The sequence below is a fragment of the Artemia franciscana genome, chromosome 7 (assembly GCF_032884065.1).
Source record: "Artemia franciscana chromosome 7, ASM3288406v1, whole genome shotgun sequence".
Classification (NCBI taxonomy): domain Eukaryota; kingdom Metazoa; phylum Arthropoda; class Branchiopoda; order Anostraca; family Artemiidae; genus Artemia; species Artemia franciscana.
This window is the reverse complement of record NC_088869.1, coordinates 46,916,939-46,944,476: the sequence shown is the minus strand read 5'-3', so window position 1 is coordinate 46,944,476 and position 27,538 is coordinate 46,916,939. Positions and strand designations below refer to the sequence as shown.

Sequence of the window (27,538 nt, the reverse complement as noted above, 5' to 3'; positions counted from 1 at the left end):
GTACTCCCTAAATCGTCTTGTTCTCTGGCTGTGCTCCAACGCTGTATATTTTGCCACTTTGGTATTTATGTCTAAAACGAAGCAGTACAAGGTTCGTTTGGGATTTTTGAATTTTCTTTTTTTTTGCAAGAATAGTTTTATTTTGGAAAATGTCCCTGACCCATTATATGTCATGAATTATGTAGGGTGCAATGTTCATTTATCATTATTTTCGAGTGTTATTTGGATTAATACTGTGGTTTTTATTGTTTAGAAGTTAATTTTTTGTTTCTATTTTTAGGTTCGTTTCTTTTCTTTTTCCTTGCTCCGCTTGATTTTGTGTATGTCTGTGAGCGGTCAAAAGTAAACTTATCTTATTTAAATAGCAGTTAAGGAATTGCCCCTATGTTAAATGACGTTTGTCAGAAAAAAACAGCTGAATATCTGGACGCTTCTGGTATGGCATGACCATTCCAAGCTTTGATTTTTAATCTTAAAATATTGTATTTTTTCGGGTAGCATGAAAAAAGTTATTGTTTCTCTTCCGGACAAACTCATTTGACTAAAACAACTTTTTTTTTTCTTACGTATGTTTGTGTTACGTCGAAGGATTGTAATAATAAGTTGAAAATCAGCAAAATGAGTGTGACTTCGATGGGAAAGGCAGCTTTTTCAATATTTTTAGAAAATTCAATTTTCCTGTGTAAATATCCTCGTAAATGAGCCCTTGTATTCGATTCATTCTTGTAAGAAAGCTATACTTTAGAGTAATCATCAGGGTACTGAGGGGAGTGGTAGCCTCATAAGTTCATAAGTTTATTATTCCACACCCACAAACAAATAAATAAATTAAACAACACTTTCGGGCTGGAGAACATAAGTAAAAACAGTAAAATTAGTAAAAACACTTTCCTTGGAAGAATTTATCATGGGGGAAGAAAATTTCCATGAAGGGAGCGTAGGATTTTCTAGCATTATTTAAAAAAAACAATGAAAAAACAAATATAAAAAGTTTTTTCAACTGAAAGTAAGGAGCAGAATTAAAACTTAAAACGAACAGAAATTATTACGCATATGATGGGCTCACCTCCTCCTAATATCTCGCTCTTTATGCTAAATTATTTTTAGCAATTTCAACTATTTACGGCTTCTGTGGTTCAGGGGTCATTCTTAAGAAATTGGGACAAAACTTAAGCTTTAGTGTAAAGAGCGAGGTACTGACGAGGGGGTAAACCCTCTCATATACGTAATAAAAACATGAGAATATAGAAGTTCTTTACGTAAGTTAATTTATAAGTTACGTATATCTTTTACTAATAAAAACATTCGTAAAAAATCAAAAGTTCTAGTTGCCTTTCTAAGTAACCAAAAAACCAGAGGGCAACTAGGCCTCCTCCCCACTCCTTTTTTCTCGAAATCATTCGATCTAAACTATGAGGAAGCCATTTAGCCAAAAATAAATAAATATGCAAATTTAGTTTTAATTATGCATCTGCGGAGAGCCAAAACGTTCAAAAACGTCCAGAAATTAAATAAAAAAAAAGAAAAACAAGTTTTTTTTTAACGGAAAGTAAGGAACGACATTAAAACTTAAAACGAAAAGAAATTACTTCGTATGTGAAAGGGGTTGCTTCCTCATCAACGCCCCGCTCTTTACGCTAAAGTTTTTTACTGTTTTAAAAAGTAGAGTTAAGAGAAAGAGTCAAACTTTAATGTAAAGAGCGGGGCGTTGATGAGGAAGCAACCCCTTTCACATACCAAGTAATTTCTGTTCGTTTTAAGTTTTAATATCGCTCCTTACTTTCCGTTAAAAAAACTTGTTTTTTTATTTAATTATGTTTAAAAAATACTACCCTGTGCTCTGCAAAGTAATCTGGTCCTAACTTTATTACAATCCATGAAAATTAGTTTTAAGTAGAAAATATCACCGAAATGGGGAAAATTTTTAACAAAATTAGTAGATTTTGGACTGGAATTATATTATAATCCTAACTATATCCTATACTCTATCTATCCCTGACTATATTTACACCTTATTATAATCCATGAAAATTAGTTCTAAGAAGAAAAGATCACGGAATTGGGAACATTTAAAACAAAATTAATAGATTTTGGGCTGGTTCCACCCTATCCTTTATTTAAAATTCAAATATTAGTAGCTTAAAAATTATCACCTTGCTATTAAAGAACTTTAGAGTGCCGATCTTTCTTTTATTTTAAGTTTCTCTCGCCCTTTGGTTTTGCTAACACTTAAGGATGTTGAAAGGAATGATTAGGGATCTTTAAACCCCCCCCCCCCATAAATTTATATCAACCTCCTCGTAAAATATACTTGGAAGAAATAAGAAGGAAAAATTGGAGAGAATAGAAAAATACTACTGCTGAAGCAACCGTCTTTTGTCGTTGAAAGAAAGATAAATCGAGATCGAGGCACTCAAAATAAAAGCTTGCACAAATAAATCTATTCGTTGAAACATTTGTTGAAGAGAAGAACTGGATAGTGGGATTTATTCCCGTAGTACCATTTGGTAATGGAATGATGTTAAGCTTCTCACAAGGAACATGAGCTGCAATCGAAAAAACTCTTTCAGGAAGAAAAATCATTAAGCGATCTGTTTTAAAGTACAAAAAATGTCTTAGACTAGCACATGTTCTTTGAAAAAAAGTACTTTTGATCATAAAGAACTGAAGAAATGATGACGTACTTCTTTTAATTTTTTATTTTTATTTTATTATTTTAGTTTTGTCATTAAATATTTATTTTGTACTCTTAAAAAGTTCTTCTGTTCATGTAACCTTGCAGAATCCTGAAAATCTGCATAATTTTTTCTATAACTTTTGTTGGTAATTTGCCTGAATTGACTCAAACGTTTTAAATCTAAAACTCCAGTTTTTCGTCTGTATTAAAAATAAATAATAAAAAAAGTAAACTAAATTGTCAAATAAGGTAATAGTTCTATTCGTGCTAGTTAGTTAGGAAGTAAAACTTCAAGTGTAAAACCAAAATTCAAATTAACGAGGAACAAATTTCATCAAAATATATGAAAGGCGCCACGGATTTATTGCAGTTTCAAGAATTTATTCAAGTAAGGAATTCCATTTTTATGCTTTAATACTTATTCGTATAAATTGAACATTATTATTTTAAAGATATTTAATCAGGTTGCCATTCTTAGTGACTATCAGCGGCCTAGTGTTGATTTTTCTACATCTTTGGGTACTTTTTTTCTGTAGGGTTTTCTGGTGCAAGTTTTTTTATGTCTGGTTGTATATTTTTTTCAGTGTAGGTTACTAGTCTTTGCATATGAAATAGTTAAAGTTGAAGTTAGATTTTAAAAAGAAAGTTCAAAATTCTCTACTGGATGGCTTCTGGAAAGCTAGAAACAAGCTAATTGATTATATCTGTGTTGCAGTGTTTTTCCTCTTGTTTTGTAATTTATCTTATGTTTATTAGACATTCAGCATTCTCCTTTTTCATTGCTTCAACAAGAAGTCTAATTCTGATTACAGTACACCGTTTTTTTTATTAATGCTGAAGAATATAATTTTTATCTCCTTTACAAGCCTTAATTTAGTAAAAAGAAATTAAAACAATCCCTAGTATGACCTGCGCTTTTCAAGTTTTTGAGTTGACAACTGTAACGCTAATTTTGTCAGTTCCTGTGATCACGTTACTTTGATGTTTCGTGTATAATTTTGTCGCTATTTGTGCTCTCTTCAGTCTTGATATTCTACGAATTACTAGGAAATACATGATTTTTTTTTTTTAGTTAGTAATTTAATATAACTTAAAATTAAAGGAAGAATGGATGATGATATTTCAACAGTTTCTCGAGCTTATTAAGGCCAATTCACAATGATATTTGATTACGCTTGCGAGCGTGATATTTGATTATGATTGAGCTTGCGCTAATTTCAGGTGATAACATATTTCAAATTTTCTGATTCATTTAATTCTGTAAAATATTCTGATTGGTTCAAATTATCGCTAGCTAAATATTGGCGTTATTTAAATCTCATGGTGAGTAGGCCTTTAACAATATAAAAATTCTCTTTTTTATTCTACCCTAATTAAAATTATCCCCTAACTTTTTAACAAAATTTGACTTTTAATAAGAGCAATAGTTTGATAAACATTTCTTTGGAAAAAATAATTAGCGTTAAAGTTCCCCTTCGTTTTAAAACTATTCCAATTTTTAATCCCAGTCCTTTTCCCCTTTTAATTGGCATTTTGACGATCTGTTGTGAATTCAGCTTTTCTCCTCTAGTGCTCTTGGAGCTGATTGTTTTAATTATTCAGAGCTGCTCATGGATTTTGTATGCTTTCTCTTTTGCGCAATCCCCTTTTAGGGAACTATCCCTTTCATAGAAAATAGTAAAGACTCAATCAGTCTTCCTTTTTGAGATCTTGTGACAATGTTTTATGAAAAGTGGGTTAGATTATACTTGAACAATTGAATCAGCTGAAATGGATACAAATTTAAAAGGGGAAGATCTAGGAAGGATTCTGTTTAAGGTGCACTTTTCCCTCATAGCCTCTGAAGCTCTTGAAAATTTTAAAAGGATGAAGATTGGGATAAATGAGTTCCATCTTCTTCCGTTGATAACCTCCCCCCCCACCACACACACAAATAATAATAATAACAACTCAACAAATACCATCTCTCTCACTTCGATTATACTTATTATTGAGTTTAAAGGGAGATAAAGTAAATTTATGAATTGAGACATTTACAAATTTAAACAGGATTAGAAGGCGTAAGATTTCAGAAATTTTCTTTAGGATAAACCGTCCCTCATATCTTTGAGTATGAAGATTTCCCCGTGGGAAATCCCCCCCCCCTCCGAAGGGAATCCCCCAGACAATTTCCGTATATTTCCTAATAAGAAAGATTACATTGGACAAATTACATAACTTTCATCCCTTTCCCCTGGGGCTGTTGGGAGTCATGTCATTTCAGGCATAGTTATTGACCTTTTAACCATGTTGAATTAAATGGCATCTAAAAATATCAATCAGATTTCGTTGGGGATGCAAAGGGCATGAGAGGGGGTTAGTTGCCCTCCGATTATTTGATCACTTAAAAAGGGCACAAGAACTTTTAATTTCTGTTCAAATGAGCCCTCTCCCACTCTTCTAGGGCCATTGGTTGGATACGGTAACCTCTGGGAAAAAAAAGAAGCAAAAACAAATAAACCTGCATCCGTGATCTTTCGTCTGGCAAAAAAAAAAAAAAAAAAAAAAAAAAAAAAAAAAAAAAAAAAAAAAAAAAAAAAAGAATTCCACATTTTGTAGAAAGGATTTGAAACATCTACAGGGAGGGGTACTTGCATGAAATACCCCAACCTAATATTTTTTGAATGTTTTTCTGACGCTCAATCCTAACGAAATATACCTAAGTGTGATAAAAATATCGTACTATAGAAACAAATTTGGATTATATATTTGCATATTAGGGGGGAGGGGTAAAATATAGCGATTCTGCATGCCTAATGTGTTAGGTACATTTATTTTGCATATTATTTAGTAAGGATTGTTTTCTAACTTTACACTGTCCAAATACTTTACTCCATATATTCCCCGCATTTTTCCCCATATATACGAACGTCGAAAAACGTTGTATATATGGATAAATGAGGCCAACCAAGTATGCAACTATAAATTCAACATTTTGTTAGCACTTCGAAGACACAGAAGGGTGTGCCACCTTCATTGGAAGTTTATTTTACATTTAGGCAAGATTAAAGAACAAAATCTACATCAAGACATTGAATGAACTTTGTCATTGAACTCTCTTTGAAAAAATCTAGTGAATAACCCGGAAGTTCATTATTTTGTGAATGACCCGAAAGTTATTTATTTTGTTTTGTATTAAGATGTTAGTTTCAATTTTAATACTTCAGTATTTCTACTGATGACTGTCGCTGTGTATATGATCGAAATATCTAGACCTTTGTACCTGTTTTCACTGTCTAAATAAGCGGACTTATCCCCATTTGAACGTTTGTTTGTTAATATGGTTGAGAAAGTTTGTTATTAATATGCTATACAGAAGACAGAGCAAACAAAATCCTAAAGTCGTGTTATACAGCTGGCTGGTGTAAGATTAGCATCTCAAATGTGGCTTTTATTGTTTTGACTTCTGGATTCCTCTTCTGTCTTTGCTTTATTTTAATTTGATCAAAATATTCCAAATACGTAATTTGGCTTTGCTCTGTACCTACTTTTGCATCCAAACCTCTTTCTGACTTATACAGGCAGTCAGAGCCAAAAACGTATTATATAATATTTTCGTAAGCCATAACTGTACATATGCATGTTTATAGACCCGAGGAGTTTTTTCGAGCGGGAAGGAGGTCTGCTGTGTTTAGAAGGTATAGTTTTGGGCTCAATTGTTCATATTTTGTACTCTTTTGTCGTCATTTTCTCCCATTTGCCGTCAGTTTTACGCATGGACGGATAATAAATTAACAAATCTATTAACAAATGAACTAACAACATTTTTATACAATCCTAAAAAGGAGGGGAATGAATGCCAGGTTTGCTTCTCACTCAATTGTACTATCTATGTCTTGACTTTTTCTACAATTAACCATGGCTTGATGCCCACAACTATTCCATTTTATTTCATGAATTAAACAAAAAAAAAGTTTTTAAATGAAAGTAAGGAGCGACATTAAAACTTAAAACGAACAGAAATTACTCCATATATGAAAGGGGCTTTTCGTCCTCAACGCCTCGCTCTTTACGCTAAAGTTTGACTCTTTCTCTTAACTCGACTTCTTAAAAATCTAAAAAACTTTAGCGTAAAGAGCGAGGCGTTGAGGACGAAAAGCCCCTTTCATATACGGAGTAATTTCTGTTCGTTTTAAGTCTTAATGTCGCTCCTTACTTTCATTTAAAAAAACTTGTTCTTTTTTTGTTTAATTTCTGGACGTTTTTAAATTAATGCATTTTTTTATCTTGGCTCTCCGCACATAAATAATTAAACCGAAATTTGCATATTAATTTTTTGGGCTAAATGGGTTTTTCATAGTTATAATTGGAAGATTTTGAGAAAAAAGGAGCGAGAGAGGAGGCCTAGTTGCTCTCCAATTTTTTGATTACATAAAAAGGCAACTATAACTTTTAATTTTTTACTAACGTTTTCATAAGTAAAAAATATACGTAACTTACGAATTAACTTACGTAGCGAACTTCTATATTCGTATGTTTTATTGCGTATATGAGAGGGCTCACCCCTCGTCGATACCTCGCTCTTTACACTAAACCTTAAATTTTGTCCCAATTCCTTAAGAATGACCCCTGAATCACAAAGGCCGTACAATAAACAGTTGAAATTACTAAAAATGATTTAGCGTAAAGAGCGAGGTATTACGAGGAGGTAAACCCCTCATATGCGTAATAATATCTTTTCGTTTTAAGTATTAATGCTGCTCCTCACTTTCAGTAGAAACAACTTTTCATATTTTTTTTTCATTGTTTTTTTAAATAATGCTAGAAAATCCTACGCCCCCTCCATTGAAAGTCTCTACCCCCATGATAAATTCCTCCATGGAAAGATCCTCCCACGTAAACCCCCCCCCCCCCAACTCTCCCCCAACCAAAAAAATCCCCCTGAAAACGTCTGTACACTTCCCAGTAACCATTACTATATGTAAACACAGGTCAAAATTTGTAACTTGCAGCCTCTCTCACGGGGACTGCGGGGGAGTAAGTCGTCCCCAAAGACATAGTTATTAGGTTTTTCGACTATGGTAAATAAAATGGCTATCTCAGAATTTTGATCCAGTGACTTTGGGGAAAAAATGAGCGTGGGAGGGGGCCTAGGTGCCCTCCAATTTTTTGGACACTTAAAAAGGGCACTAGGACTTTTAATTTCCGTTAGAATGAGCCCTTTCGCGACATTCTAGGACCACGAGTCGATACGATAACCCCTGGGAAAAAAAAAACAAATAAACAAATAAACACGCATCCGTGATTTGTCTTCTGGCAAAAAATGCGAAATTCCACATTTTTGTCGATAAGGGCTTGAAACTTCTACAACAAGGTTCTCTGATACGCTGAATCTGATGGTGTGATTTTCTTTAAGATCGTATGACTTTTAGGGGGTATTTCCCCCTATTTTCTAAAATGAGGCAAGTTTTCTCAGCCTCGTAACTTTTGACGGGTAAGACTAATCTTGATGACATTTATATATTTCAAATCAGCATTAAAATGCGATTCTTTTTTTTGTAACTATTGTCATAAAAATTCCATTTTTTAGAGTTTTGGTCACTATTGAGCCGGGTCGCTCCTTACTGCAGTTCGTTACCACGAACTGTTTGATTAGATTTTTTAAGAGTATTTGGGAATGAACATAATGAAGCTAGCAATGATTATAAATAAGCCTTTGTTAAAAATATTTCTATATTGCGATCAAGAAAGAGCAAAAGATGACATGTAGAACCATAAGCCGGTTTTTTGTACCCGTCTCAGTCAGAAGCGACCAGTTTCTCGGTTGCAACGATGAATGCAAAGACGCATTTCGGGGATTGAATCTTAATTAAGAATCTGCTGTCTGATCCAAATTCATAAACAACTAACCTTAAAATTTCAATAATTTCCTTTTCCCTGACATTTTAAAATCATTATTTGTATCTACCTCTTTTCAATCTCCCCTTTTTTACATTAACCTTAGAGCCATGCATATAGTAGTTTTTTTGCTCTTCTTTTCTATGTAATATTGGAGACAAAATGAAAATCCTCTTTTGTTTCAAATCAATAATGTAGTCTGTGTAAACATCTTTCTAGGTAATACAACAGAGAGAATAAAAGACGAAGGGTCTATACAAGCTATGAGGGGTTATTAGTCAGGGTGGTTTTGACAAAACAGAGAGAGCCCATCTAGTGCGGGAATGTTTGCAATTTAGTAATCAAAATATGAAATCCTTAATCCAAGTTTCGGGCAATCAATTAGAAGTAACATGATAGCAATTATAACTGTTAGGACACGCAATGTTTTTGACTTGAAAATCGAAGGGACACTTATAAGTATATAAGTTTTCTCTAATCAATGAAGCAAGGCGAAAATCAGGCATGGTTCTAATATAAGAAAAAAAAAAAATCTTAAGACTTATACAGTGTGCTTGCATTGGCCTTATTTATAACCTCTCTGCCCTTCACACTAGCTTTTATAGTGCTTAAAAAGAACTTCTTGTTCCAGTTCAACGGTCATTGTGTTTGAACAGTTGATCTTAAAGAGAGAGGGCAAAAAATCCAACTTTAGTCTACAGAGGGGGAGGTTAAGGAGGGCGCAGCCTCTGTAATATACATAATTTTTATTTTTAGTTTTCATGTCGGCCTTTACTTGATTTGAAGTAACCTTTTTTCAGTTTCTGTTTCAGTTCGTTTTAATAGCATTCTTGGGGTTACTCTAAATGCGGGAAAGGGGGCTAACACCCCTCAGATATGACTTCCAATCAGGATTTTACTGTTGGGCAGTAATGCTTCGAATGAAAGAGCTCACTTAGTTTGCTTGCGCTTCGAAATCAAACATAATTATATAGATTAAACTATCAACTTCACATTTTTTTTTGTGAATTGGATTATCTTCAGTTCGGATTCCGCCGAAACCTGAGTTACGTGTTTGTACACAGGCTTTTAAAGAAAGCTATTGACAAAGCCCACAGAATGGGATCCTCCCTCTTTACGTGCAGCGTAGACATCTTAGCTGCATTCAATTCAGTAGTGCAGTCTCAGGTGCTCCTGAAATTAATCAAGTATGGTGTGAATGCTCATGTCGTGGCACTTTTACCTTTCTGGTATTTGGCCAGTTTAGTGAAAGTTAGACTGATAGGGGATCACCTGAGCAGACCGATTAGATTTGTTCGAGGTCTTCGACAAGCATCTGTATTATGCCCCATCCTGTTTAATACTTAATGACATCCAGAATAACAGAACACGTTACTGGAGATTCAGTACTTATCTATGCCACCTCAGCCTGCTTTCGTATGCTGACGTCCTACTGAAGCTGCAACCTTACCTCTCTACAAGAAATATTGATCGTCTGATAACTGGTTAAAAAGGTATCGGTCTGAGGATCAACGCACGGAAGACAGAGTTTGTGGAATTTTGTCCCTCGGCAAGCAAGCAGCAAAGCAGTGGCCCTACATACGTGATGGTTGAACAAATGGAAATTTTCGCTGGAAATACCATAAAGAATCTGGGAATACATTACGGTCATGATGTCAGAAGTTCTCGTTTACTAATAATTGAGAAAATTACGAAGAGCATTAGTTCAAGTTACGGGAAGCTTGTCTCTCTGAAATTTAGCTTGAACAGGAAGATTCTTGCTAAGCTTTACGCAGCGGTTGCTCTCCTTCATCTGTTTTATGCATCACCGCTATGGACCTGGTTCACGCAAACTGACAGACTAAAACTCCGGTCAGTATACTGCAAATACCTCAAGATTTTGCTTCGATATCCGCTCTATGAGAGAAACACTTTCATTCTAAGATCTCAAAATTCAGTTGATCCCATTGTCGTTGTGCCGTCTGCTGGAACAAGTGCAGAAGAAAGGTCTTGGAAATATTGTTCGAGTTTTTGCCTCTCCATCTGATCTACGAGTGCGAACGAAGAAGTTACTACTTAATTTTGTTCTATCATGCTGAGTGTTATTGTTTTTCCTTTTCTTCTGTTGTATTACTCCGCTTTTCTCTTTTTTTGTATGAGCGGGTTTTAACAAAACTATAATTATTTATAAGCAATATATATATATATATATATATATATATATATATATATATATATATATATATATATATATATATATATATATATATATATATATATATATATATATATATATGTATATATATTGAATACGATCAGAGGTTAAATCCGTGATCGTTTGAATATCCATTGTGTTTATAAGGACAGTAGTGATGCCCCTCTGCTTTTCGTGACACATATATCCCTCCATTCCCATGACACATATATCCCTCCAATTCCCATGACATGCATACCCATCCATTTCCGTGACAGCCCTATCCCTCCATTTCCATGACAGCCCTATCCCTCCATTCCCGTGACAGCCCTATCCTGTCATTTCCACGACAGCCAGCAGGTGCATGTTACGTCGTACAGAATGTTTTCTAAGAGACACAGGTGCATGTTACGTCATAGGCTTTGCTTGTGACCTAATAGGGTTTGGTTGTTGCGTAATAGGGTATTGCTTACTTCTGAGGGCTATGAAGTCTTATGTGACAATCTCGCGTGACATGCTAGACTTCAGGGGCCCGCGAGGAATCCCCGCTTGTTACTGAGAGGGCACACACGTGAGTGTTACGTGATGAAAGTGCACGTGTGGGTATTACGTAAATACGGTGCACACATGGGTGTTAGGTAATGGCTGCGCACACATTGGTTTTACGTAACGACAGAGTGTACATTGGATGTTACATAATGGCAGCGCAAACGTGGGGTTTCACGTAATGATGATGCGCAAATGGGCGTTACATAATACTTTAAAATATTTCAAAGTGTTTTTTTCTTCAGGATTTCATTTCTCTCAAGGTGTTTTTTTTCTTTTATGGCGTTTTTCTCATGGAGCCTTTAATAACTAAAAAATTTTTGTCCAGATTAGGATTCGAAATGAATCCCCCTCAACGGAATGGAGCGCTAACCAGTTGTACTATGAAACCCTTTATAATATTTTCGACTAATACAATCTACATGATAGCCTGTTCAACTCATGGAGAAATCTCTGTCTCACATATTAGATTGGTTAAGCTATTAATTGCGTCTCCCATATCGCTACAATAATTGACATGCAAGGGTGGAAAATCGATTACCAGAATTTGGTTACATTTGAAATACACCAGCTTGGTAATTAATTCTTTTGGGGATGTTATTAGATAATATTTTGGGTTGTTCTTAGCACATTTTTTTTAATAGTCTTTTTCACATATATGACATTTCTTGGGCATTATCCTGTAAAATTTATTCGTTTACACTAGGATCGTTTAAACTTAATGAACAAAATCTCCATTAGCGTTTCTTCTGGCAACTCCTAGTAATTGACGTCAGGGTGGCACGATGTATTAGCCCAAGATAACACCTTCTGGCGCACATTATCACACCCAAGGGTTTTCAACCTTTTCCCTCAAAAAATAAATTTATAAACTAAAAAATCACCATTTTCTTTATTTGCAAAGCGGAAACTTGCCATTTGGTTGCTAGATTGCGATGTTTCATGTCAATTCCAAGCCTGTGACACTCAATGGCTGACAAACAACACCCTCTAGGAAGCATTATCACACATGTGACATTTTTTTTAGCATTTTCTGGCAAAAATATTCGTTTACACTAGAATTGGTCGTTTAAACATGATGAAAAATTCACGTTAATGTATCATCTGATGACTCCTAGCAATTGAAACCAGCATGACACAATGTACCAGCCCCGGTGACACCCATCTGGAGCACATTGCACCTAAAGTGTTTTTCAATCTTTTTTATACAAAAATTAATTTTAAACTAAAAAATTGACCATTTTGTTTATTTGAACAGCGGAAACTTGCAATTTCATTGCTAGATTGCGATGTTCCAAGTCAATTCTCAGCCTTTGATACTCAATGGCTGACACACGGCACCCTGTATTATTAAACATATGACATTTTTTTTAGCATTTTTCAGCAAAAACATTTGTTTATACTAGAATCTATAGTTTCTTCTGATGACTCCTTGCAATTGAGGCAAGCGTTGCACGATGTACCAGCCTTGACGATATCCTTCTAGTGCACATTATCACACACCTAAGGACTTTTCAACCTTTTTCCCTAAAAAATACATTTACAGACTAAAAAATGACCGTTGTTTTTTTAACTTGTTGCGTGCTGATTTGTGTTGGTGAAACTTGTTGCATGTTGATTTTTCTCTTCTTGAAACGTGTACATTGATTTTTCTTCGCACTTGTATATTGATTTTCCTGCTCGTGAAACTGATTTTTTTTTTCATGGAACTTGTTGCTTGGTGATTTTGTTTCGTGGGACTTGTTGCGTGCTGATTTTTGTTTCGTGAAACTTGTAAATTGGTTTTTCTCCTCACAATACTGATTTTGTTCATGGAACTCACTGCGTGCTGATTTTTCTTCTTGGAACTTGTGGTGTGCTGATTTTTATTCTTGAAACTTGTTGCATGATGATTTTTCTCTTCGTAAAACTTGTGCATTGATTTTTCTTCTCGTGAAACTTATTTTCTTCATGGAGCTTGTTGCGTGTTGATTTTTTGCTCATGGCAATGTTGTATGCTGATTTTTGTTCGTGAAATTTCTTGCATGTGTATGTCTCTCTTCGTGAGACTTGTAAATTGATGTTTCTCCTCATGAAACTGATTTTGTTCATGGAACAAGTTCCATGAACAAAGTCAGATTCACAATGAGAAGAATCAGTCTACAAGTTTCAAGAAGAGAAAAATCAATATGCAACAAGTTTAACGAACAAAGAAATGAGCACGCAAGAAGTTCCATAAACAAAATCCATTGCTCAAGGAGAAAAATCATTGTACAAATGTACGCAAGAAGTTCCAGGAACAAAAGTCAGCACCCATCAAGTTCCCAACCATGAATAAAATCAGTTTCATAATCAGAAAAATCGATGTACAAGTTTCACGAAGAAAAAAATCAATTTACAAGTTTCACAAACAGAAAAACTAATGTAGAAGTTTCAGGACGAGAAAAACCAACATGCAACAAGTTTCACGAGCAAAAGTCAACACGCCACAAGTTCAAATTAAAACAATGGCCATTTTTTAGTTTATTTATTTTGAGGAGAAAAGGTTGAAAACCCTTATGTGTGTTAATTTGCACTAGAAGGCTGTCACCGGGGCTGGTACATTGTGCGACGCTGCCCTCAATGGCCAGGAGTCATCAGAAGAAACCTTAAACGTTTTTTTTCATTAAGTTTTATTCATCGATACTAGTGTAAACGAATATTTTATTGCTTGCTAGAGGGTGTCGTTTGTCAGCCATTGAATGTCACAGGCCGGGAAATGCCATGGAACATCGCAATCTAGTCATGAAATGGCAAGTTTCTGCTCTTCAGATAAAGGCTATAGTCATTTTTTAGTTTATAAATTTATTTTTGTGAGAAAAAACGGAAAATCTTTAGGTGTGATAATTTGTGCCAGAAGGGTATCATCGGGGCTGGTACATTGTGCCACGCTGGCCTCAATTGATAGGAATCATCGGAAAAAACCTTAATGGTTTTTTTTCATAAATTTTGAATGATCAACTCTAGTGTAAACGAATATTTTTGCAGGAAAATACTATAAATATCATATTTGTCATATTCACATTTATCAAATATCATATTTATCATATTTGTCATGTATATCATAATACTGTAAATATCAATAAATGTCATATTTGTGGTAATGCTTGCTAGAGAGTGTTGTTTGTCAGCCATTGAATATCACAGGCTTTGAATTGTCATGGAACATCGCAACCTAACAATGGAAGGACAAGTTACCGCGGTTGAAATTGAAATAATGGTGTTTTTTAGTTTATTAAATACAAAAAAACAAGTTTTTTCAACTGAAAGTAAGGAGTGACATCAAAACTTAAAACGCACAGAAATTACTTCGTATATGAAAGAGGCTGCTTCCTCATCAACGCCCCGCTCTTTACGCTAAAGTTTTTTACTGTTTTAGAAAGAAGAATTGAGAGAAAGAGTCAAACTTTAGCGTAAAGAGCGGGGCGTTGATGAGGAAGCAGCCTCTTTCATATACGAAGTAATTTCTGTGCGTTTTAAGTTTTGATGTCACTCCTTACTTTCAGTTGAAAAAACTTGTTTTTTTGTATTTAATTTCTGAACGTTTTTGAATCAATGCATGTTTTGATTTTGGCTCTCCGCAGAGGAATAATCAAAACGAAATTTGAATATTTTTTTTTGGGGGGGGGGGCTAAATGGCTTTCTCATAATTTTGATCGAATGATTTTGAGAAAAAAAGAGCGGGGGCGAAGCCTAGTTGCCCTCCGATTTTTTGGTTAATTAAAAAGGCAACTAGAACTTTTAATTTTTTACGAATCTTTTTATTGGTAAAAGATTTACGTAGCTTATAAATTAGTTTACGTAAAGAACTTTTGTATTCTCATGTTTTTATTACATATATGAGGGGATTCGCCCCATCGTCAGTACCTCGCTCTTCACACTAAAGCTTAAATTTTATCCCAATTCATTAAGAATGACCCCTGAATCACAAAAGCCGTAGAATAAATAGTTGAAATTACTAAAAATACTTTAGCGTAAAGAGCTAGGTATCATAAGAAGGTGAGCCCCTTATATGGGTAATAATTTCTGTTTGTTTTAAGTTTTATTGCTGTTCCTTACTTCAAGCTGAAAAAGCTTTTTCACATTTATTTTTTATTTTATTTTTTAAATAATGCTAGTAAATCCTGCTCTCCCTTCATGGAAGTTTTCTTTTCCCATGACAAATTCTCGATGGAAAGTTCCCCCAGCATATCCCCCTCTTCTCAACCCCTCCCCCCAACCAAAAAAATCCTTCTGAAAACGCCTGTATACTTCCCAATAGCCATTACTATATGTAAGCACAGGTCAAAGTTTGTAACTTGTTCCCCCTCTCACGGGGACTGTGGGGGAGTAAGTTGTCCCCAAAGACATAGTTATAAGGTTTTTCGACTACGCTGAATGAAATGGCTATCTCAGAATTTTGATCCGTTGACTTTGGGAAAATAATTAGCGTGGGAGGGGGCCTAGGTGCCCTCCAATTTTTTTGGTCACTTAAAAGGGCACTAGAACTTTTCATATCCGTTAGAATGAGCCCTCTTGCAACATTCTAGGACAACTGGGTCGATACGATCACCCCTGGGAAAAAAAAAAAAAATAAAAAAACAAATAAACACGCATCCGTGATCTGCCTTCTGGCAAAAAATGCAAAATTCCACATTTTTGTAGATGGGGCTCGAAACTTCTACATTAGGTTTCTCTGATACGCTGAATCTGATGGTGTGATTTTCGTTAAGATTCTATGACTTTTAGGGGGTGTTTCCCCCTATTTTCTAAAATAACGCAAATTTTCTCAGGCTCGTAACTTTTGATGGGTAAGACTAAACTTGATGAAACTTATATATTTGAAACCAGCATTAAAATGCGATTCTTTTGATATAGCTATTGGTATCAAAATTCCATTTTTTAGAGTTTTGGTTACTATTGAGCCGGGTCGCTCCTTACTACAGTTCGTTACCACGAACTGTTTGATAAACATACTTTTGTGGAAAAAAGGTTGAAAACCCCTTAGGTGTAATAATGTGCGCCAGAAGAGTGTCATTGGGGTTGGTACGTTGTGCTACGCTGGCCTAAATTGCTAGGAGTCATCAGAAGAAACGCTAGTGGGGATTTTTCATTAAGTTTGAACGATCGATTCTAATTTAAACGAATATTTTTGCAGGAAAATGCCCAAAAAATGTTATATGTGTGATACATAGTGCCATGCTGGCCTATTACTAAAAGTCATCGCTAGTGAGGATTTTTTCATTAAGTTTAAGCGATGGATTCTAGTTTAAACGAATATTTTGGCTGGAAAATGCCCGATTTTCTTATGTATGTTAATGCTTGCTAAAGGGTGCTGTGTGCCAGGCATTGAGTATCACGGGCTTGGAATGGTCATGGAACATTGCAGTTTAGTAATGAAATGGCAAATTTCCGCTGTTCAGTTAAAAACAATGTTTATTTTTTAGTTTATAAATTTATTTTGAGTGAAAAAGCTTGAAATACCCTTCGATGTGATAATATGCACCAGAAAGGTGTCATCAGAGGGCTGTTACATTGTGGCACGCTGGCCTCAATCGCTAGGTGTCGTCAGAAGAAACGCTTATGGGGATTTCTCATTAAGTTTAAATAGTAAATTCTAGTGTACACGAATGTTTTTGCAGAAAAATGCCCGAAAAATGTCATATCTGTAAAAAAGACTATTAGTAAAAATGAACTAAGAACAACCCTCAAAATTATCTGATAACATCCTCTAAAGTATTACTTATTAAGCAGGTGTACTTCAAACTTAACCAAATTCCAATAATCGATTTTCTAACCTGTGTCGAATACTTTAGCCATATGGGGCACGCAATCAATAGCTTAATCATTCTAGCATGTGAGACAGGGATTTATCTATGCATTTAATAGGCTATCATGTAGAATATATTACCTGGATCAAAATATTAGAAAGTTTCATAGTCCAACTAGTTTGAGCTACCTTCCATTAAGGGGGAATTCCTTTCGAATCTTTACGTGGACAAAAAATCTTTAGTTAATGAAGGTGCCCTGTCAAAAACGCGTTGAAAGAAAAAATACCTTGAAATAAATGAAATCCTGAAGAAAACGCCTTGAAAAATAAAGTAATCCTGAAGAAAAAAATATCTTAAAAGTATTTTGCAACACCCATGTGTTCACCATCATTATGTAACACCCTACGTGTGCGCTACCATTACTTAACATCACGTGTGTGCCGCCATTACGCAACATCCACCTTTGTACCGTCACTACGTAACAGCCAACGTGTGCGCTGTCTTTACGCAACATCTCATATGTGTCCTGCCATTGCGTAACACCCACTTCTGCACCGTTATTTCTTAATTGTCACGCGAGTGCTCTCCTCAGTTTCAAGCGGGGATTCCTCGCGGGCCCCTGAAGTCTAGCATGTCACGTAAGATTGCGTCATTCCCATTAAATCTACTATGTCACGTAAGATTATATCACTCTGAAAAGGAAACAATAGCTATTTCGTAACAACCAAACCTTATTATGTAACAAACAAAGCTTATTACGTAATATGCACCTGCGTTTCTTAGAAAACATTCTCTATGACGTAACATGCACCTGCTGGCTGTCGTGGGAATGACGGGATAGGGTTGTCACGGGAATGGAGGGATGGGGCTTTCATGGGAATGGGTTGATATGTGTGTCAAGGAAATGGAGGGAATGTATGGCTCTCGTACATGGTAAATTTTGTTACATAATTTTATCAAGATTGCACCGGTTTTTGGGAATTTAATTCCTGTTTCTAAGAGTATGCATATTTTTCATTGATCAATAAGATTGATGAGAAACTTTAAAATTAACACATTTTGTATATGCAGAATCAGTTAGTTTTGCTTGTAATGGCTCGTTACAAGCAAAGCTTCTTGGGCTTGGCAAACGCTTTACGTTTGTAATAGTTTTTTTTTAGCTTTATGTGTTTAGCTATGTAAAGCTTTTTTTAATAGCTTTATGTCCCCCACACTTCACAGCTGCCAGGGCAATGATTGTAAATTATGTAATTCGTCCTCCTTTATGTGCAGGATTTATCCTTAGAAGAAGGAGGAATCTTTTATTCTGTGTATGATCAGAAATGCTAAGGGGGTTAAGGTTAACTTCGGGGAATATCGAGGGGCATGTTAAACTAAATCAAAAACACTATGAACATCTTGTTTATCAAAAGGCGTGTTTGCAATTTAGATATATGTACTGTGCATATATATATATATATATATATATATATATATATATATATATATATATATATATATATATATATATATATATATATATATATAAAAATGACTACAAGGGAAGTTTATATATATATATATATATATATATATATATATATATATATATATATATATATATATATATATATATGTATATGTATATATATATATATATATATATATATATATATATATATATATATATATATATATATATATATATAGATATATATATATATATATATATATATATATATATATATATATATATATATATATATATATATATATATAACTTCCCTTGTAGTCATTTTTCCACAGAGTGAAAAATATGGGAATAATGGAAAATTCTTTTGTGTATGTAGGAGAGGGGAGTGAAACAGTTCTTTCTCAGTTTTAATATATAGAAGTTTGGAATTTTAATGTCGCTATTCAAACCCAAGGTTTTTTCTTTCTCTCTTACTCGGTGTTATTTATGGTAATTTGTTATTTATCATCGTTCTTATTCCGAGTAAAGTATATATAAACGCCTCCTATTAATTATGAGAGTTTTAGATTTGTTACGGTAAACATTCATTCATTATTATCCCCTTGAGTATCCTAATATGTGATCATTCTTGTTTTGCTAGGAAACAATTTTCAAATGGGATAGGAAAACGAAAGCCAAATCGGATAAGAACAGTGATCTGGTATTAATTTGAGTTCTAGAACTACCCTGTGAATATTGGAGAGATTGTAAATTATAGTAAGGCTATAGGGGCGTTATTTGCCCCCCCCCTATAGCCTATAATGTTGCCTATCGTATAGCCTATCTATAATGTTGGTTTACAGTAAATAGCAAGAAATCAGTGGAAAAGTTTTGTTTAACAATTAAGACTCACATTATATTTAGTTCCCTAGAGTCCCTCCCCCTCCCATAGATAACTCGACCAATTCAGTGTCAGTAAAAAGTGATATCTTAGTGTCTATTCCTTTCCTTACTCACTTTGAAAGTTGTTTCCAGAGGGACAAAACTTTTCCAGCTTTCTGTCGCATGTCTAAACATTGAAATGGGCGTATCATTGGAACGATCTTATATCTTAATGTTTCTCACTTCTGACACTTTCATGCATTGTTAACTTTTCATTCTCCCCCTTACTAAGCTTTGTCAATTTCCCTCTCACGTCTTGCAACAAAAAAAAAGCATTGATACATCATGGGAGACCGTCCAAAAAAATTATTTCTCTGATTTATATATCTTAAGTTTGTCTCTTTTTTTGGCTGGATAATTCGGGCTGTCTTCTGATATAACGTAACGAGAAAATTGACCAAGTGAATGACTTCCCATACCATAAAAATAGAGAAGTCAAAGTGCGAGTAATCTTTGCAGCTGTAAATAGTATGGAAGAAAGGAAGATAAGTTTTCGAATTAAGATTTGGCCAGCTATTCGGTAAGACTTGAATATTGGAGGCCACGGTAATGACAGCGGTCAAGTACGGCTGCGAAAAGTTGGCTCTCCGAAACGGCGGTGCCGAACTGCTAGATGATTTCCAGAGGAATTGTCGGAGTGTAGTTTTAGCCTACTAATTCGTTTGGCTGAGCGTATATCAAACAATGGGCCGTACGAAAAATGTTGGTCTTAAAAATTTCTAGGGTTATGATGAAAGAAGGTTAAAATGCAGTGACGGTTCTGGCCTCTCTTGTACCCGGTGCAAAATCTTGATTAGTACCCCATCCGTCTTCCAACAAATTTTCAGCCCAAATTTTAACAAAATATTATTTATTAACAATTTTATTAATTAATTATTAATAATTTAACAGTTTATTCTGAATTATGTTTTAATTTATTATCTAAATTATTTAATTATTTTAATTTTCTTTTTTTAATTAGTTACTAATTAATTTACTTTTACTTACAAATTAATTATTTATTCATTATTTTCATTTATTATCTGCACCCTGTACTTTATTTCAATAAAAATAAAATTTCAAAAATTACAAGATTATCATCAACGTTAGATTATTTAGTTGAAATTTTGCTCCCCCCCCTGAAATTTTGGGCCCGGGGCATGTGTCCCTCTGTCCCTCCCCTAAAATACCCTGTATTAAAGTGGCTAGGTTAGGTTTTATACACTAAGCCACTCAGTTTTTTTTGCCCTACTATACCTACCCGGTGTTCCAATTCGTGCCTTATGTGTTCAAAATTCTCTTAAACGAACCATGTATATCTGTTTCGAAGAGCCCTCCCCCCCCCTAAAACAACGTTTTGGCTCACAAGGACATACCTTGACCTACTCTCCTTATTATTGTTCATTCGTCATGTCAGTAGCTGCTTATGATTTCACAATGAGCTTTTCTTTGGAGAATATTTATTATTTTGTGTATTGAAACTGCAACAATTCTTCCAAATTTTGAATCTACTACCAATTCTGAGATTTGTGCTTAAAGATTTTAACTCGTTACATTTTCTGAGGTTCCTGAACATTTTTATTTTCCCTATTACTCCCTTTTCCCATGATATGTATGTTCCATTTTTAAAGTAGTGGCGTGATTTCCTTGAGATATTGATCAAGATTGTTGATAGAACATATGTTTGTTGTTTTCATGCGGAAAAGGTTTGCTGTGTGGGAATAAAGTGCTAAATTGCCTACGTTTGACGAGGGAATTCCTTTTCCTCCCAAGTATAATATCCTCCAGTAGATAACAAAGCTTTTTTCCTTGATCTTTTATTATAAAGTGTTCTAGAATGTTTTTGTGTTAAAGAAAATAATGAAATCTAGTTCTATTTTGTTATGGGAAATTTCTTCTGTCACTTTTCCGACAAATAAAGAAAAAAAAAATGGAAATTCACTGCCGAAACTGTGCGCTTTACTTTTTTTTCTTTTTTTTTAAGTACAAGACTTTCCTTGTAGGATAAGATAAACGTGTGGCCATTTCCCGTGACTGCGAATTTCAAAAAAATTGAAGGCACAATAGTAGCTTCACGCTTTTTATGACACATAATAAGTTTTTGTTGTTGAAAGTAAGTTTTGGCTATTTACTGATTGTATATTCACCTGATATTCTAGACATATACTGGCTGATAAATTATTCTCTTTACGAACTTGTTTTGTTATCTTTATCAAACAGTTCGTGATAACTAACTGTAAGTAAGGAGCGACCCTGCTCAATACTAACTGAAACTCTAAAAACTGAAATTTTAATGCCAATCGATATATCAAAAGAATCGGCTTATTATGCTGATTTCAAATATATAAGTTTCATTAAGTTTAGTCTTACCCATTAAAGGCTACAAGCCTGTGAAATTTGCACGATTTTCGAAAAAATGGAGAAACATCCCCTAAAAGTAATAGAATCTTAATGAAAATTATATCATCGGATTAAATGTATCAGAAAACCCTACTGTAGAGCTTTCAAGCTGCTATCTGCAGAAATGTGGATTTTGTGGTTTTTGTCACAATTAAAAGAACGGATGCGGTTTTTTTTTCCAGGGTTGAGCTTATTGACCCAGTGGTCCTAGAATATAGTGAGAGGGCTCATTCAAACGGAAACTTAAAGTTCTTATGCCATTTTAAGTAAACAAAAAGATTGAAGGGCCCCTTTACCGCCCCTTTTTTCCAAAAATCATCCGATCAAAATTTTGAGATAGAATTGAAAAGCCCAATAACTATGCCTTTGGATATAACATTAGCCGCCCACAGCCCCAAGGGAAAAGTCTTTAAGTTATAAATTTCCCATTGTTTACGCCTAGTATTTGTTATTAGGAAGTATGTATACATTTTGTAGGGGGGGGGGTAAATTTTCTGATGGGAGATTTTTCACGGGTGAATTTTCAATGGGGAAGGAAGTTTCCAGAGGGTGAACTTTTCAGGAGAAATTATACACTGGGGGAATTCACCAGAACTCCTATACAAAATTCTTTTTAAATGTCTTACCTTCGCTTTTCCGTCTCAATTTTGCGCTTGGAGATATTAAGAGTTATTGTCCGGGGTAAATTTTCACCAGGATTGGATTGTTTAAAAATATCTCCGTAGGGATGGGGATTTGTCTGTGGAGGTTGGGGCCAGTTTTCTTGGTACTATTTAAAAAACGATCAGAAATTAAATAATTTTTTCAATTGAAAGTAAAGAGCAACATTAAAACTTAAAACGAACAGAAATTATTACGTATATGATGGGGATTGCTTCCTCCTCAACACCTCGCTCTTTACGCTAAAGTTTGAATTTTGTCTCAATTTTGTAAGAACGACTACTGAAACACAAACGTCGTTTAATTAGAACAATAAGGAGCTTTTTCAAAACTACTAAAAAACTTTAGCGTAAAGAGCAATGTGTTGAGGAGGGGGTAATCCCCTCCATAAGTGTAATAATTTATGTTCGTTTTAAGTTTTAATGTTGCTCCTGACTTTCAGTTGAAAAAACTTTTTTTTTTTATTTAATTCATTTTAAAACGCAAACCCGTTCCCCTCTCTTTGAATCTTAAGAGAAATATTATTTTCTTTTTTAAACAAAGTTTTTCTTAAGAAAGTAAAGAGTGAAGTGAAACTTGAAATGAAAATGAGATATCTATTACGAAGTATGTATCTAAACAACTATCTCAAATAGACTGACTTGTGATATTCCCCCATTCGCTAGAATTCGAAAAATTAGCTATGTACTCAAAAGCGAAAAAACGACCCCAACAAACTGAAAATACGGTATTATAAGTGGCTTGCAGAAAATAGAAGACCAACTTGTAAAGTTCTTACAAGTATTTTACCGGCCATGACTCGATAACGCTCGGTGTCTTTCGGGCCTAAAATGCAAGGTAAACGACCGATGATGCGACTCTTGCCGATAAGAAGAAAAAAGATGAAAAACTAGCAACAACAAAGAAGGCAAACACACATATTTTAGAAATGGTGTCGCAAAGTTACAATTTGCTTTTTCGGGGGAAGGTGGATGGGTGAATGAGATTGATAAAAATAAAATGTTCCAGATAATGTCACAGTTTTCCGCTTTTAGTTTTAATGCTTCTCTGTATTACTTGATCTACGCTTTACTTGATCTTGATCCTTTTTTATTTATTTATTATTTTATGACTGCATTGTATTCGTACAGGATTGCTATTACCAGTAGTACGTGTCCATCGGTAATATTATAGAAAGCAGTAAATTAAGGACTATGTCTGATTAAAAGATCAAATGAAGTAATGCAAACGCTATCAGTTCTGAGACACTTTTTTTCTTCATGATTTTTTTTTCGTTACGTAAAACAAATAGTAATTCCTAGGAATAGAATCTTCAAAAAAAGAGATATCCAACTTTCTATCATCATAAGCCATCATAGGGGAAGAGTCAAGAGATACACATGAAAAGTCTATCAACACTTTTAACGAGGCAATAAAAAGACGAACGAAATAAAAGAAAATTAGACTAGTTATAGTACACACGACAGAAAAAACTTCAATAAAAAGAGAAAAAGTGTCGTGCAACTGTTACAAAAACGATTTGAAAACAACTCTGCTGAATAAAGAATGCAGTAAACGTTTCATTTTGAGTAGCAGAAGGGCTGGTGTTGTTTCACAAATTTGTATCAAAGGAAAAGGCTAGATATTTGTAAAATTTAAGAAATTCGCAAAGCGGCTGGACATATTTCAGAAACGTAATTTTAAAAAACATTTTTTTTTGCCAGAAAAAAATAGACTATGATTTTGAAAGTTAAAAATTGCCGCACTTTTGGTATTTTAGTTTTTTTTTTTGCTCCTTTTTAAGGAGAAGAGGTACATTTTGAATGTACGCAGGCAATTTTTTTTTTTCTATTATAAAAATCCATACGTTTTCACTTTAGTTTTGGAACGTTTTGTTGTCTTTGCAAATCCGTACACCCCTAGTCTCCAAGAATTCTATTGTAAAAGTTGACTCGAATTCTAAGCTTTAGTAAACCCGATGTTCCAGAAAAGATAGTAACAATAGAATGTTTAAAGTTTCTTTGATCCGCATTTTCCCTGCATTTACTTTGTTCAAGTTCATAGGATCAATAGCATAATGGCTACACCCTTGACTCTATTGAGTCTAAAAAGCCAAAGCATGTCATCCACCTAAGGCTTAGAAAATATGTGTAGAAAGATTGTCATGTTCTCTTAGAACTAACTGAAAAGAAAAAATCATCGAATTTTTTAATTTGTATCTACGGTACACTTAATGGTGATACCTTTCACTGTGTTGCTAAGAGACAGCGATGCTTCCTTAGTTGTTGTTGTTATTCCCCCCCCCACTTTTTTATGGCACTTGGTATTAACCAAGTGACATATAGCAATCGCGAATTCTGTCGGTCTGTCGGTCCCGGTTTTGCTATTTTAGGCACTTCCAGGTAAGCTAGGACGATGAAATTTGGCAGGCGTATCAAGGATCGGACCAGATTAAATTAGAAATAGTTGTTTTCCCGATTTGACCATCTGGGGGGGGGGCGTTAATTCTGAAAAAGTAGAAAAAATGAAGTATTTTTAACTTACGAATGGTTGATCAGATCTTAATGAAATTTGATGTTTGGAAGGATATCGTGTCTCAGAGCTGTTATTTTAAATCCCGACCTGATCTGGTGACATTGGAGGGGGCGGGGTTGGGAGGGGGAAACCTAAAATCTTGGAAAACACTTAGAGTGGAGGGATCGGGATGAAACTTGGTGGGAAAAATAAGCACAAGTCCTAGATACATGATTGACATAACCGGAATGGATCCGCTCTCTTTGGGGTAGTTGGAGGGGGGGATTAATTCTGAAAAATGAGGTATTTTTAACTTACGAACGGGTGATTGGATCTCAATGAAATTTCATATTTAGAAGTATATAGTGTCTCAAAGCTCTTATTTTAAATCCCGACCGGATCTGGTGACATTAGGGGAAGTTTGGGGGAACCTAAAATCATGGAAAACGCTTAGATTGGAGGGATCGGGATGAAACTTGGTAGGAAAAATAAGTAGAAGTCTTAGATACGTGATTTACATAATTGGAACGGATCTGCTCTATTGGGGGGGGGGGTTAATTCTGAAAAATTAAAAAAATGACATATTTTTGACTTACGAAGGAGTGATCGGATCTTCATGAACCTTCATATTTAGAAGGACCTCGTAGCTCAGATCTCTTATTTTAAATATCAACCGGATCCAGCGTCATTGGTGGGGCAGTTTGGGGGCGACCGGAAATCTTAGAAAATACTTAAAGCGGAGAGATCAGGAGAGAAGAATAAAAACCTGTCTAAGATACGTGACTGACATAACCGAACCGGTTCTGCTCTCTTTGGTGGAGTTGGGGAGGGGTATAATTTGAAAAAATGAGGTATTTGTAACTTACGAAAGGGTGACCAGATCTTAATGAAATTTGATATTTAGAAGGATCTTGTGCTTTAAAGCTCTTATTTAAATTCCGACCAGATCCTGTGACATTGGGGGGAGTTGGAGGGGGAAACCGGAATTCTTGGAAAACGTGAAAATTGGGGTATTTTTATCTTACGAATAGGTGATCGGATCTTAATGAAATTTGATATTTAGAAGGAATTCATGTCTCAGAGCTCTTATGTCAAATCCCGGATCTTTTGACATTGGGAGGAGTTGGAGGAGGAAATCTTGAAAAACACTTGGAGTGGAGGAATCGGGATGAAGCTTGGTGGATAGAATAAGCAAATGTCCTTGATACATGATTGACGTAATCGTACTGGATTCGCTCTCTTTGGGGGAGTTGAGGGGGAGGGTTTCAGTGATTTGGCGAGTTTGGTGCTTCTGGACGTGCTAGGACGATGAAAATTGGTAGGCGTGTCTCGGAGCTGCACAAATTGACTTGATAAAGTCGTTTTCCCAGATTTGACGATCTGGGGGCTAAAGGGAGAGGAAAAATTAGGAAAAATGAGGCACTTATAACTTACGAGTGGGTAATCGGATCTTAATGAATTTTAATATTTAGAAGGACATCGTGACTCAGAGCTCTTAGTTTAAATCCTGACCGGCATTAAGCCTCTGATTTTCCTTTTAAATCAATTTATTGATTCTTAGAATTTTGTTAGAGGTCATACCATATGAGCTCTTGGCTCTTAGCTCTTCTTGCCTCGTCACAAGCGCCATATGAGTCTTTAGCTCTTGTTTATGTTTATCAGCGGTCTGTAGCTCGTCTTCGGCAATAGATGGAAATTCGTAACTTTGGTCTAATATGGGTTTCTGTTCTCTGGGTTTCTTGAAGCAGAGGAGAAAACTTCAAAAAAGTGAAGCTTCAAAAAATTCTAATAATTTTGCAGAAATATCTGGAAATTTTTCTACCCTACTCTATAGTCAAAAAAGAAGAAAAACCAATTTGTCCAAGTTCCATAAGTAAACTTTTTATGGACCATATCGGGCTCTTGTCGAACATGAAATTATTCCTTAGATATTTACATCAAATTTCTTTAATTTTCCTAGATTTCTATGACATAATTAAGGAAAGGACAATCTGGCAATTACAGGTTACGAATTTTGCACTTTTTAAAATAAAATATGAAGTTTGATCCAGGATGTAGACTGAAACAAATTAAGCTCCGATGCGACCCAAAGGTGGGCGAGGGAGGTGTTTATCTGGAGTCTTGTCATTTGCACATTTGCCAGACAGGGTTGCAAGGTCTGTATCAAACTTACAACGAAGAAAAATCTGGTGTCTTACTGTGTCTTGGGCTTTTGGGGATCGTTTTGGAGAAAAAAAATAGGATGGGTCCCTAAATTGTTATCATCTGAACGTCCGACAGAACAGTTTAACAACATCATCATGGCGGGGTGTCAAGAGTCTTCTTTCGTGTTTATTATTGGAGGAAAAGGGAGACTTTTGCCCTTTTATCGCCGCTTCCTCCCTTCCACCAACTATTCTGCAGAAATATTACTATATTTTCCATCGGACAGTTTGACATTTATGGGGGGGCGGGGTGCGTAGGTGAAATGAAAAACGTGAACAGTGATTTTAAGAGAAAATCACTATTTTTACTAACAGTGCTCAGATCCACTTGAACTTAATAGGACATTTAGCTTGGGCTAAGGTGACAGAGAGGATATATATCCACCT

The 27,538-nt window shown here is 34.9% G+C and overlaps 1 protein-coding gene across 3 annotated transcripts in view; it reads left to right on the top strand.

Annotated features, from left to right (window-relative positions):
• Nucleotides 1-27,538, top strand: part of LOC136029381 (uncharacterized protein CG43867-like) — a gene marked incomplete in the record, with an annotated part of 290,632 nt that overhangs the window by 126,820 nt on the left and 136,274 nt on the right.